The sequence below is a fragment of the Ambystoma mexicanum genome, chromosome 1q (genome assembly GCF_040938575.1).
Source record: "Ambystoma mexicanum isolate Mex_15411 chromosome 1q, UKY_AmexF1_1, whole genome shotgun sequence".
Lineage (NCBI taxonomy): Eukaryota > Metazoa > Chordata > Amphibia > Caudata > Ambystomatidae > Ambystoma > Ambystoma mexicanum.
In genome coordinates, this window is record NC_090922.1 from 1,471,079,673 (window position 1) to 1,471,092,228 (window position 12,556).

The 12,556-nt window shown below is 44.9% G+C and overlaps 1 protein-coding gene across 3 annotated transcripts in view; it reads right to left on the reverse strand.

Moving 5' to 3' along the window:
- The window catches only part of TESK2 (testis associated actin remodelling kinase 2), an 864,966-nt gene that overhangs the window by 382,794 nt on the left and 469,616 nt on the right, over positions 1 to 12,556 (reverse strand). The gene's annotated exons all lie outside the window — the stretch shown is intronic.

A 12,556-nucleotide genomic window follows, 5' to 3' on the forward strand; every position in this document is an offset into this window, starting at 1 on the left:
TTTACTTCGGCACTTGTATGTTCTGAACACTCAAAAGGCTTAGGTTTGTGTCTTCCCCACTGTATTTTTATATTTATTATCTTTTGTAGTGTAATTTGTAATGGTTTATCATCCCATGTCACCTCCCTGTTGCCCTGTGGGCACTTTGAAACAGTATTTGCTTCCAGCGCCTAACAAGTGAACAATAAATATAAAATGTTGCTTTCTATTTTTGGTAATCAGCCTGGACCCTCGCAGTTTGGAATTCCTCAATCTGCTCAAAATCCTTTAAGTTGCTGTGGCCAGGTTCCAATACATACGGCTCATCTCATAGCGAATAGGGATCCTCTCTGCAGCTTCTATGGAAATCCAGACTTCTGTTGGTATCCATACAGGCAACCAGCTCTTTGGTTAAAAATTATCTATGCGCAGTCACTTTTATAATCAAAAACCCTCCCTTAATCTTGTGACTTAACGGGTGTGGGCTATCCACTCTTAGTATTGGGACTTGAAAAAGGTGGTTGGTGAAAAAACACTCCTGGCCATTTGGACTAGCCCCTGTGGACCTCTTTGCCCCTCCGTTTTTTCACTTTCACTCGCTTCTTTTCACCCTGCACTTCCCTTCCCACCCTAGCACTTCGCAGACCGGCATCCCCCCCCTCACTTTGTTACTGCACTTGCACGATCCGAATGTGATAAGGCCTAGTAGGACCGTTATTGTTATCTTTCCTCATTGTTCCCGCTTTTTTTGTGTCTTGTGGCACCTTGAAACACCATTTGTTGTATAAGCGCCTTACAAATATCCAATAAATAAAATGCAAAATAAATACTAGAGTTTGAAAATGTTAAAAAGCGTGCACATTTTAAACCCCAAGAATCAGGAGAGTGCAGCCCCGAAATGTGACATTTCACCTTTAGTAGTGTTATTTTTCACAACGTAATATGGTGTAGTGCCTGACCTGTGAACCCGGCGACCACGGCACGAAACCGCAGGTCGCGCTTACAATCGTAATTTTGAAAAAGACGGTAAAAGTGCCTGGTTTTACACATGGCCCTTAAAATACCCTGGGGGACGGCGTCTGCCCTCTGAAAAAAGCGGGTATGGCATCCACCCGTGTTTACCCTCGAATTACCCTGCGTATTACTCAAGTCTCTGGCATATGCATTTTGGGAGTTGCTAAAAACGTTCTTACCTAGCTTATTACAGTGGCCCATGGTATGCAACGAAAACTTTAGGAAGCCGTTTATATAACTAGGTGAACTATAAAAACTGAAACTGTCAGCAGAAACGGCGTACCCTGTGTATTTCCATGAGCGCTTGGACATATGACATTGTGGCTCACAGATCATTCTTCTTGAAAGAATTAAGGGGCTAGGGATTTTTGGAACCAGGAAGGTGCGATTTCTTATATGTATCTTATATGTATCTGTTCTGCCGGGGAAGCAATTTGCTTGGTTTGTAGGGGTCATATAGGGTTGGTATTTGAGGGTTAGCGCAAGGTTTCCCCAAACAGAAGCAATAGCTCTTCACAGGACCTGTCTGGTGTGAGGAATCAGCCTGTCCATTTTTATATTCTTTTCCCTAATTTAATCAGCATGAAAGGATGAGAATGAACAAGTAACTTAACCCTGGTAACATTCTTTCGATTGGATGTTCCTCCAACGTATTCCTCATCTTATGCCAATTATCTCGAGCTTCAGCTGCTTCTGATTTGTCTTTTGCCAGGGGCGCTGTGTGCAGTCACGTGGATTTGTTGCCCCTCGAGGGCCTCCGTTCAACGTCATCAGTATAAGCAGCGCACGCAGCACCCGTTGGCTGCAGCTCCCCACTCCTGAAGAGGAATTACCAGGAGTACCATAGACTGTAGGCTCACAAAGTGTCATAACACGTAAATTGTACAGAAGCGTAGGCTGGGAGTGGCGATGAATACGTGGTAGAAACATCCAATCAAAAGAATGTACCAGGGGCAAGTAACTTGTTCTGCAAATGGATTGAGTCCTGCCACGTATTCCTCATTTTATGATGGACTCCCAAAGAAGTAATAATTTGGAGGTGGAAGTACTAATAACATTTTTATCTAATCATGGACTGAATAAAGGACTGCTTTTGCAAATTGTCCTCCCTGACTGGAAGATGAATCCAGGCAGTAATGTCTCACAAAGGTATGGATAGATGACCAAGTGGCCACTTAACAAATATCATTGATTGGGACACCTCTGAAGAGCAGCAGAGGTTGCCATGCTCCTTGTGGAATGTGCCCTTAGTCCTTCCGGCGGGTCCTTGCCCACCAATGTGTAGCATTCGCCAATAGCCAGGATGATCCATCTGGATATGGTTTGTTTAGTAACTGCAAGACCCAATATGAGGTCATTAGAGCAAATGAACAATTGGTCATTTTGGTCAAATGTAGCCATTCTGGATATATAAAAACCGAGCCCTTTTTGGGTCCAGTCTATGCAACCTCTCCTCCTTTCCTCAGTGCGGAGATGGATAGAAAGTTGATAAGGTATCTCTTTGTGACAAGTGGAAGTTAAAGACTACCTTTGGTAGAAAAAGAAGGCTTTACCTTGAGAATTACCTTGTCTTTATGGAACCCTGTATGTGGAGGTTTACAGGAAAGGGCCTTAAACTCGCTTACCCTGCGGGCTGACGCTATTGCAATAAGCAAAATGTTTTTTAATGTCAAGAGTCTTAATGGGCAAGAGTGTAAAGGCTCAAAGGGAATGCATGTTAACACTAGATTGAAATCCCATACAGGGACATTGAATTGGACTGGTAGATATACATTAGTAAGGCCTTTCAAAGATTGAACAATCGGAGGGGTCTTAAAATATGAATCCTCCTCTGAAGAGCGCTTATAAATATAAAGTGCTGCTAGGTAACCCTTAATTGTTCCAATCTGGAGCCCCAGATTGGCCAAATTTAACAAAAAGCAAAGCACCATAGGTGTGTCGCATATAAGGGGATCCACATTCTTATCGCTGCACCAGCTGCTGAACTTGTTCCAACAGCAGCGGTACAAATATTTTGTTGCTTGCCTTCGTGCCGAAAGCAAGATCTCCATTATGTAATCCGGGAGGTGCTAATCCTTGTATCTCAACTGCTCGGAAACCATGCGTGAAGGCTGAGTGACTTGACCTCTGGATGGAAAACCCGACCTTCCTCTCGCGAGAGAAGATCCTCTCTTTGTGGAAGACTCATTGGAGGGCAGATGGGACAGGTCCAGAAGGTCCGCATACCACGTCCTCAGAGCAATTAGGATAATGGATTTCCAAACTTTCTCAACCTCCTGATCACGTGAGGAATGACAGGAACTGGAGGAAAGTGGTATAGGAGTGAAAACTCCCAGTCCACTATGAATGCGTAGGACTGCCCCTCAAGGAGTTGGAGGAGCGAAGGGCTAGAGTAGGAAGATACTTCTGAAGAGAGTTGGAGATATTTCGGTCCAATTCTCTTGCAATCTACTCTTTACATAAAGGCACGTTGTTCTGGATGCTTCTAGTGCCAGGCAGAAGTCTGGAAAAATCTCCACTTGTGCATTTTAAATCAGAGATCCTTTTTCCAAGACCGCTCTCAAGATCAGGTCAATCCTTGTAGTTGGTGACCCAAGCAACGATGGGCCAAAGAGGCATTCCCAGGGCTCGACCAACACATGGTGACCAAGTGCTCTTTCAATTATGAACTAATGGAGCGAACTGGGTTGCCCAGTATTAGTAGAAATGTGTTTTCTAGGAAAAACCTCCATGGTGCTTTTGACCTGCATCTTTGGAATGCCCACCAATCTAATGTTGCGCCAGGTGCATGATTCAAGGTCCTCATTTTTGGCTCAACTGTTGACATTTCTTTTTTTAACACCATTTAAGTTATGCAGAATGTATTTTCAGTATCGCCTATACGCTTCTCTGCCTATCAACCTTCCGCACAATTGCATACCGTTATGCTGCAATGCCTCAACCTTGTTGGTCAGTGTGTCCCTATTACCATCGAAGGATTGTAGCATGCCCTTTATTCAAGCATAATGGCGTCAATGTTGAGCGTTTGCTGTTTTAGTTGGTTCACATTTTGTTAGGCTGTCCGTGCAGGGTAACGTTTTCGCTAGTAGTGGATATGGTGAATCTGTTGAGCTTTCTTTGCGCTATTATATTGTGGTATTGCAGCGTGGCTCCACCTGAGTATTTTTTACTCTTGCTTCTCCTGGGCGGAAAGCTATATGCACACCTCACTTCCCACTGCACGGCTCCTCCTTGTTCGTATACTATTTCAGGTTACTGTACAGAGTGCTCACGGCCCGTGCTTATGAACCCAATCTTGCCTCACTGCCCCTCACAACTGCTGTTCCTTTAAGGGCAGTTTCAAGCATCTAATAGGCCCGTTTCCCATGCTGCTCGCGATTGGGCTTCCCGGGGGTGGTTGGTTCCAGTTCCCTCTGGGCTGATCCTCTAGAGCTTCTAAGAGCCATGCTGTGAGGTGCTGCCGGTACCTCTTCTTGATGGAGTTCTTTCCATCATCAGGGTATTGTTGAAAATAGAGCAACACACTGGACCAGCACTGGAGTCATAGGCAAGGGTTATTTCAAATGGGTACCACACCTGAACAAGGTAGCGCAGGGGGCAGGCATTGGGGTCCTCATCTGCCAACATTTTCCTTTGGGGTAGGACTGGCTCTGAATTTCTCCCAGGTAGACCCTACCACCCCAGGCTGAGGGGCTCGATCCCTGCTTGACAAGGTCACAGTATTGACTTTGCCACAACAGAGATGGCCGCTCTTTTTCATTGCTCTAAGGGCCAAAGGGGAACAGCAGAGTTTAGTTGTGGATCCCAGCTTTAAAAAAAGGCCCTGCAATATTTCAATATTGGAGCTCGTAAGGGGTAGGGGAAGGATGTAAGGGAGCAAGCAAAACCAGTGGCTGGGGCAAGGGTTTGGACATTTTAAGGGTGTACATTACATTTGGCTCTATTGTAACATTCTTGGTTTATAGGAAAAGGGACTTCTAACTTTACATTTTGCAGTAATAATTGGGAATATATGTATACACACAAAACGCTTAGGTATGTTTCCATACTCAGCTGATGCAATTCATCTTGGTTAGGTTGCCCTCTCCAAATGGCAGAGTGCACCTCTGTGTGCCCTTCTACTTCAACAACAGCTATCATTTTAACAAACAGAATGAGCAGGGTTCTACGTGGTCACCTTCACCTTCTTCTATCGCAAATATTCAGAATACGTTTAAGTTACTCTTTTCTACCCCACATCTCTTCGCATAGGACACGGGGCAGTTCAAATGTCAATGAACCGTTAATGCAAATAACAAGGGGGGTCCTGGGAGTCTCTCTGCCAGACATAAGTCCTGGTTGGGAGAGCCTTACCCAGAGCCTTTAGCTCACAATCTTTCACAGAGGAGAAGTATCCAAAACATATAGGTCTTTGTCATGCCCTGGGGCAGTCCAGCACCGAAATGCAAGGCATTTCTCCTCTGGACAAGAGTACCAACAGCAACCCCAGACACGCGTTTCGGTCTGGTTGGACCTCATCAGTAGGGTAGAGCTGTGCCTCTCTAAGAATAGTGAGCAAGGGGTCCATGTCTGGATTGCCCTAATAATTTAGGGTGAGACTCAAAGTTACTTAAAATATACAACCAAAGGGGGGTCCTGGGTGTCTCTGCCAGACATTAATCCTGGTTGCGAGAGCCTTACCCAGAGTTTTTAGCTCACCATCTTTCACAGGGGAGAAATATCCAAAACATATAGGTCTTTTTCCTGCCCTGGGGCAGTCCAGCACCGAAATGCAAGGCATTTCTCCTCTGGATCCCCGTTGTTTTTTGCAAATTTAAGTAACTTTGGGTCTCACCCTAAGTTACTAGGGGAATCCAGGCATGAACCCCTTGCTCACTATTCTTAGAGAGGCCGAGCTCTACCTTATTGATGAGGTCCAACCAGACCGAAACACATGTCTGGGGTTGCTGTTGGTACTCTTGTTCAGAGGAGAGCATTTCAGTGCTGGACTGCCCTAGGGCAGGACAAAGAAGGATATGTTTTAGATATTTGGCATCTGTGAAAGATAGTGAGCTAAAGACTGTGCACGTCTCTCGTAACCGCGACTAATGTCCGGCAGAAGGACTTCCAGGACACCCCCCTCCCTGTTTTTTGACTGAAACGTTAATTACTGGCTCAACGTTGCAGTCTCTAAAGAGCAAAACGGTGTAGGAAGAAAGCCTCCTCATGAGCAAATATTGAAAGAGTGCTGTAATTATTCTACTACACAATCTTATACCATCACAGGGACTTTGCAATGGAGCAAGGTTGACAATTACATCCTAGGCCTGTGTAATCAATATAACTTAGATACTGTTCTTATACCGTGCATACTTCTCATTCCACCCGATACAAATATGCCTTTCAAATTCAAAAGACAGTTACCTTTAAGTTTAACTTAGGTCACAGGGACATACGCCCCCTACTTGAAAGTGATCAGTGGTAATTCCAATAAACAAGAAGGACATAAGTGACCCTATGAATTACCTACTAATAATGACCTTTAAGATATTCTAGAACTCTGTATGTCCCACAGGCAACGGCTAGTTGATCTTTAAATCACTAACATGCTTAGTATAAGCTGCAATGTCTGGCACTATGTTACTGTCAGGTAGGTCATTCTATGGACTGCTGGCGTGATTGGACCTTTCCAACATGGCCACCTGTATTATATAAAGTCTAATGACAGCACAACTGACCCGCAGAAGCAGCATTGCAAGTGTGCCGGCATGCAATTGTCACCAGAGCCAGGGGCAGTAAAAGCCGCCCACAACTTGATTTGAATAATTTATAATCACGTTACTATACACACTAAATCGAATCTAGGTGCAGATGACTAAATATATAGAAAGTTTGGATAATTAATAACCTGATAGAAAGACAAGTTCAGGGACAGATAGCTAGCAGTTCCAATGCTTCAACAGGTAAGGTTTTTACCGCTTCACTGAACTTTTAAAAAAGATTCCATCCACCTCATCTCCCATGGGAGAATGTTTCATTCTTTCGGTCAAGGTCCAGAGAATCTCTGGTCACCTCTATAGACACAAAAGGAGGGAGGAACAACCAAAAGTAACTTGTCCTGAAATGGGAGTGCCAGTGTTGGCTGGTAAAAATGTAGTTCTTCGATCAAATATGCCGGTGCCAAATTATTAGGGCTTGTACATCAGACACAGGATCTTAAACTTTATGCAGTTTTCCACACCTAGCCAGTGAAGATACCGTTGTTACCTAGCAATGGTTGTGCTTTTTCTTTTGAAGTCTGGACTGATAAAGACTCTTCCACCCATCCTCGCTCTCACCCTGCACCCCCAACAACTGCAAACTCAAAGCACCAGCAAATCTTCCTGCATCACAGAAAGGTCATGCTAGTGCCTGGGTAGTGTGAGAAACCAGAAGGTGTCTCACCCGATAGTCCACAGAGATGTGCCATCCAGGTGGCCAGGACACGGCCATCCATTTGGATCCAGTCCCTGGGGATGGACCAGTGCGGGAGGATCACCTGGGTGAGGGGTCTTCCGAGAGTGGGAGACCGGATGTCGAGACGCAGTATCCCTCCTCCTGTAACACCTTTACCTCATCCTACTAGGTAGGATATGTGGGAATCTTGCCCCTCCCTTTCCCTTCGCTAGCACTTTCACATGGACAGCCAGCTCTGGGTGAAAGACTCACCTGAGCAGTATACCCGACATGCTCCGCTACTATGGTCAGGCAAAGTTACGCAATTACTGACAATCACTCACACCTGACGTCATTAAACTTCACCACATGGATAAAAGGTGGAGCATGAGAGCACACTGAGCGAGGCAAAGCACAAAGGAACAGCAGTTTCGAGTCAGCGGCTGAACAAGCGGATAAAGACAGCAAACCCAGAAGGGTACGCAAGAAGGGAAATACCCTTGACCTTTTTGCCAAGACACTTTCAAGAAGCCTTTGAGGCAGAAAGTGTAAGGCCAGGTAACCAGACAGACTCCTCCTACATTGTGTGTCAGATATCGAAGGCCCTCCCGCATAATTGACTAAGGCATGGAGGAGGAGCAGCAGCAGCTGTGGTATCGTCCTTGGCTCCAAGAACAAAGAAGCACCAGAGAAATCCATACAGCCAGTGAGTTGGGGAGACCGATGCAAGACCGGTCTGTGTTGAAGTCAAGGTTGCAAGCAGCAACATTGTATAACAAGAGCTGGAATGAACATTGTTAAAAGCGTGTGATGGGACGGGAGTAATGCTAAACTGTCGATGAATGTTTGAACTTCAGAAGGCAAGATCTGATACCACTGTCCGAGTTGTCCTGCAACGGGTTAAGCAAAACCCATCTGTCCGAGGCATTGGAAAGGATTGACCTGTGCATGCAAGACCTAAAAAAATGGATGTTATGTAATCAGCTGCAGCTCAACGCAGCCATAACAGAAGTAATATTATTTGGACCTGAGAAAAAAAGGAGAGGCGAACAAAAAAATGTAACAGCAAATTCTGGGTGAACAAATTCCGTTCTCAAAGAAAATGAGAAATCTAAGGTGCATATGGCAGGAAAATCTGGCCAGTGAAGCCCAGATAGGGTCCAAAGTAAAAGCTGTGTACTACGCCCTGCGCATGCTTCGAAACGTACTCCCCTTCGTAGCAACCGAAGACCACACTGTGGTCGAAGGAGCAATGGCAAACTCATCTTGACTACTGTAATAGTCTGATGACAGGGATCCCAGTGAAACAGATGAGACTCCAGAGGGCCCAGATTTCAGCAGTTAGGCTAATTGCCCATTTTAGGAAAAGGGACCACGTCTCGGCATCACAGAGAGCTCTATATTGGCTGATGGTGGAGGACAGAGTTAAGTTCAAGGTGGCATGCCTTATGTACGAATGCTTCTATGAACTTGCACCAAAATATCTGAGTGCCAGAATCCACCATTATCAGCCAACCAGATATCTCCGGTCTGGAGACAAACTTCTGATGGACATCCCTTGGGCTAAACTGATCTCTAAGGGGGGCAGGAGGTTCTCTGTGTTTGGCCCAAAGTTCTGGAACCAGTTACCAACAGCCATACGGCCATGTCCATCGCTAGAAGGCTTTAGAAAGGAAGTCAAAATCTTCCTATTTAAGTGATCCAAAGAGGCAGGGGCGAGAACAGCGTCTTACAGCTAAAGGTTGAATTATAGTTAACATCTGCGCCCGAATGCGGTTTAGTCTGCCTGGTGTACACAAGAAATAACCAAAATCAAATCGCACATTCGAAAGTCTTCCATTTTGATACTAAGATGATCCGAGCCCGAACGTGGGAGATCCATATGAAGGGGATCCGAGCGAGGGAGATTCATATCAAGAGGATCCGAGATTGTACGAGAGAGATCCATATCAAGAGGATCTGAGCCCGAATGAGGGAGATCCATGGTCTGAGCCCGAACGAGGGAGACTAAGTGTGAACATTGTGATAAAAGGGGGTCTCAGTCTGAAGAGGGAGACCCATGATTAACATTGAAAGCAGGAATTTGTGCAGGTAAAAAACCTGATAGGAATGGAACTTTGAGACTGTTTGTCACAACAGACCCTCTGCACTAAGAGACTTCTTGGAAAATGGGCTTTGGCAGAAGGCCACGATGTCCTTGCTTTGAACTGTATTCTCATGGCCAAGAAGCCAGTGTGTGCAAAGCACAAACATGCTACCTTGCACGTGCTGAAAACGTGGGGAAGAGAAGCCAACCACTGAACCGTCCTGACATTATTTCTTGAACACTTTTCCTTTTTGCATACATTGTCCCACACCCTTATGTATTTTGAAGTAAGGATTGGCAATAAGTTTTAGTATAAGCCCTTTTATTTTGACAGAGACTCGACTAGTACTGTGTTATTATTTGATGGTCGTAGCTTTCTCCCATCTTTAGATTTAGGTAGATAGGTGTTCAACCAACCCATTTGAAGTTCAATAAACACCCTTCAACTGTGATCATTTGTGTTGGTCCTCACTGTTTGATGCCATGCCTTTCTTACAGGCACTGGGTTGGGTCAGTCACCATCAATAATCCGGTTATGAAAATGATCCTGGAAGAGGATAATAGGCCTTTCAAAGGCCCAATTAATCTGATCTTCGGATATTTGTAGGTAAAACAGCAAATAAATCAGTGCCGAGTAAGGATATGCCTTTTTCCACCAGCACTTAAGATATTCACAAGCTTTCATTACTGCAGCAATAATTTAACTATCCAATGCAGGAGAACTAGTTATCAACTACAGCTCAGACCCTTCCTAGAATCACATGCTGTCCACTCACCTCACCCTTGCAAAGCTGCTATGAATAATACTCTTGCAAGAATCTGAAGATGGCCTCTGAAAGTGGAGCTTATAGACGATCATGGCAAAAAAAGGACCCATGAGATGGGTAGGTATATGTGCGTTTAAATTGCTGTAGTACTGCATTATTGCAGGGCCAGGATTTGCAACTTGCGGGTCTGCAGATGTTTTGGCCTACAACTCCCATGATCCCTCTCCATACATATGCTGGATACAGTTGAGGGAAGTTCTAGGTCAATACACGAATGTACGCAACAGCATGCTACAAATAGTACCAATAGAAATCGTGAAGACAATTTTAAGCATTATGATATATGATATGGCATTTATAACGTGCGTATAACATGCATTTAATGTCCTTACTATAACATACAGGTGTTTACAGTTAATTGCACGAGTCAATACACTTCCTATGCTGCATAGCTTCAACCTGTGTACACAACCTTCAGACAGGTTTGTAATGCTACATGTTAATATGCATAAAGCCACTAGCGTACGTTAATAGCACAATATACAAAACGTTAATACAACTGTAGGCCCTAGCATACCATAGATGCCACTATATATAACAAGTGTATACAAAAAGATGGGATGTTCCTTCGACGTATTCCTTACCTTGATAGATCATCTCCAGTTTGCTGGCCTCGGAACATTTTTCAGTAGAGGGCGCTGCGCGTCGACGTCCCTCGACAGCCTCCGTACCGGCGCCGACGTCATGCGTATAAATAGACTTACGCAGCGTCCGTTGCTCAGTTCCGTTTTGACGTTTAACAGTTGCTTTACATGAATTGGTTATTGACCTTGAAGGAGCGTAAGCTGTAACCACAAGGGAAGTTTTACTGAGGGGATGGATGGGAGGAGCGATAAGGAATACGTCTGACGAACATCCCATCAAAAGAACGTTACCAGGTAAGAAGTAACTTGTTCTTCGAAGGGATCGTGTCCTCCGACGTATTCCTTATCTTGATAGACTCCCATAGCAGTGGTGTGTAACTGGAGGTGGGAGTAGAAATTGCCATGTTTACCTTCAGAATGAACAGAGTGCAACACAGCTTTGCCAAATCTAGTCTCTTGGCTAGAGGAGGAATCCAGGTTGTAAAATTTTGTGAAGGTATGTGCAGACGACCATGTGGCAGCCGCACATATGTCTCGAATCGGTACCCCTCTTTGGAGGTACGAAGAGGCTGCGATACCCCTGGTTGAATGAGCCCTAAGATTTTGAGGAGGCTCTTTCCCTGCCAGTTTGTAACATTCCAGAATGACCAAAATAACCAATTGTCTGTTTTGTTATCGGTAATCCCAATTTGTGCCCCGGGTAACCTACGAACAGTTGGTCTGCTTGCCTAATCCTAGCAAGTCTGCTGACGTAAAAGCTCAAAGCCCGCCTTGAGTCCAGCCTATGTGGCCTTTCTTACTCTTTCCCCGGATAGGGAGGGGGATAGAATGAAGGTAAGGTAATCTTCTGAGTGATGTGGAATTCAGAAACCACCTTTGCGAGGAAATTAGGCTTCACTTGTAGGACAACTTTGTCTTTATGAAAAATTGTATGAGGGGGTTTACAAGATAGAGCTTGTAATTCGCTCACCCTCCTAGCAGATGTCAATGCCACTAATAAGACAGTTTTAAGGGTGAGAAATCTTAGCGAACAAGAGTGGAGTGGTTCAAAAGGAATACCCATCAGGAAATTTAAGACTAAATTTAAGTCCCATAAGGGAACTTGGAATGGTCTTGGAGGCTAGACATTGGTTAATAAATTGTATTACTAAGGGTAACTTGAAATACAATGGTTCTTCTGCAGTGCGCTTGAAGATCGATAGCGCCGCGAGATAGCCCTTGATGGTGCCAACCTGAAGGCCCGAATTTGCCAAATAGAGTAGAAAGGATAACAACGTTGGTGTACCACATGAAAAGGGGTCGAAATTCTTTTCTCTACACCAGCTGTAAAATGTGTTCCAACGGCAGCGGTATAAAGTCTTTGTTGCTGGCCTTCTGGCCGAAAGCAACACCTCCATGACATCATCTGGGAGGTCCAATCCTTGTATCTCAAACTTTCAGATACCAAGCGTGAAGGTTGAGGGTTCGGATGTCTGGATGGAGAACCTGACCTCCCTTCTGCGAGAGAAGATTCTCCTTGAGTGGAAGACGAATTGGAGGGCAGATGGACATGTCCAGAAGGTCCTGGTACCACGTTCTCCTAGCCCAGTCCGGGGCAATTAGGATCATGGCTTTCTGGAACCTTCTCAACCTCCTGATCATTTGAGGAATGA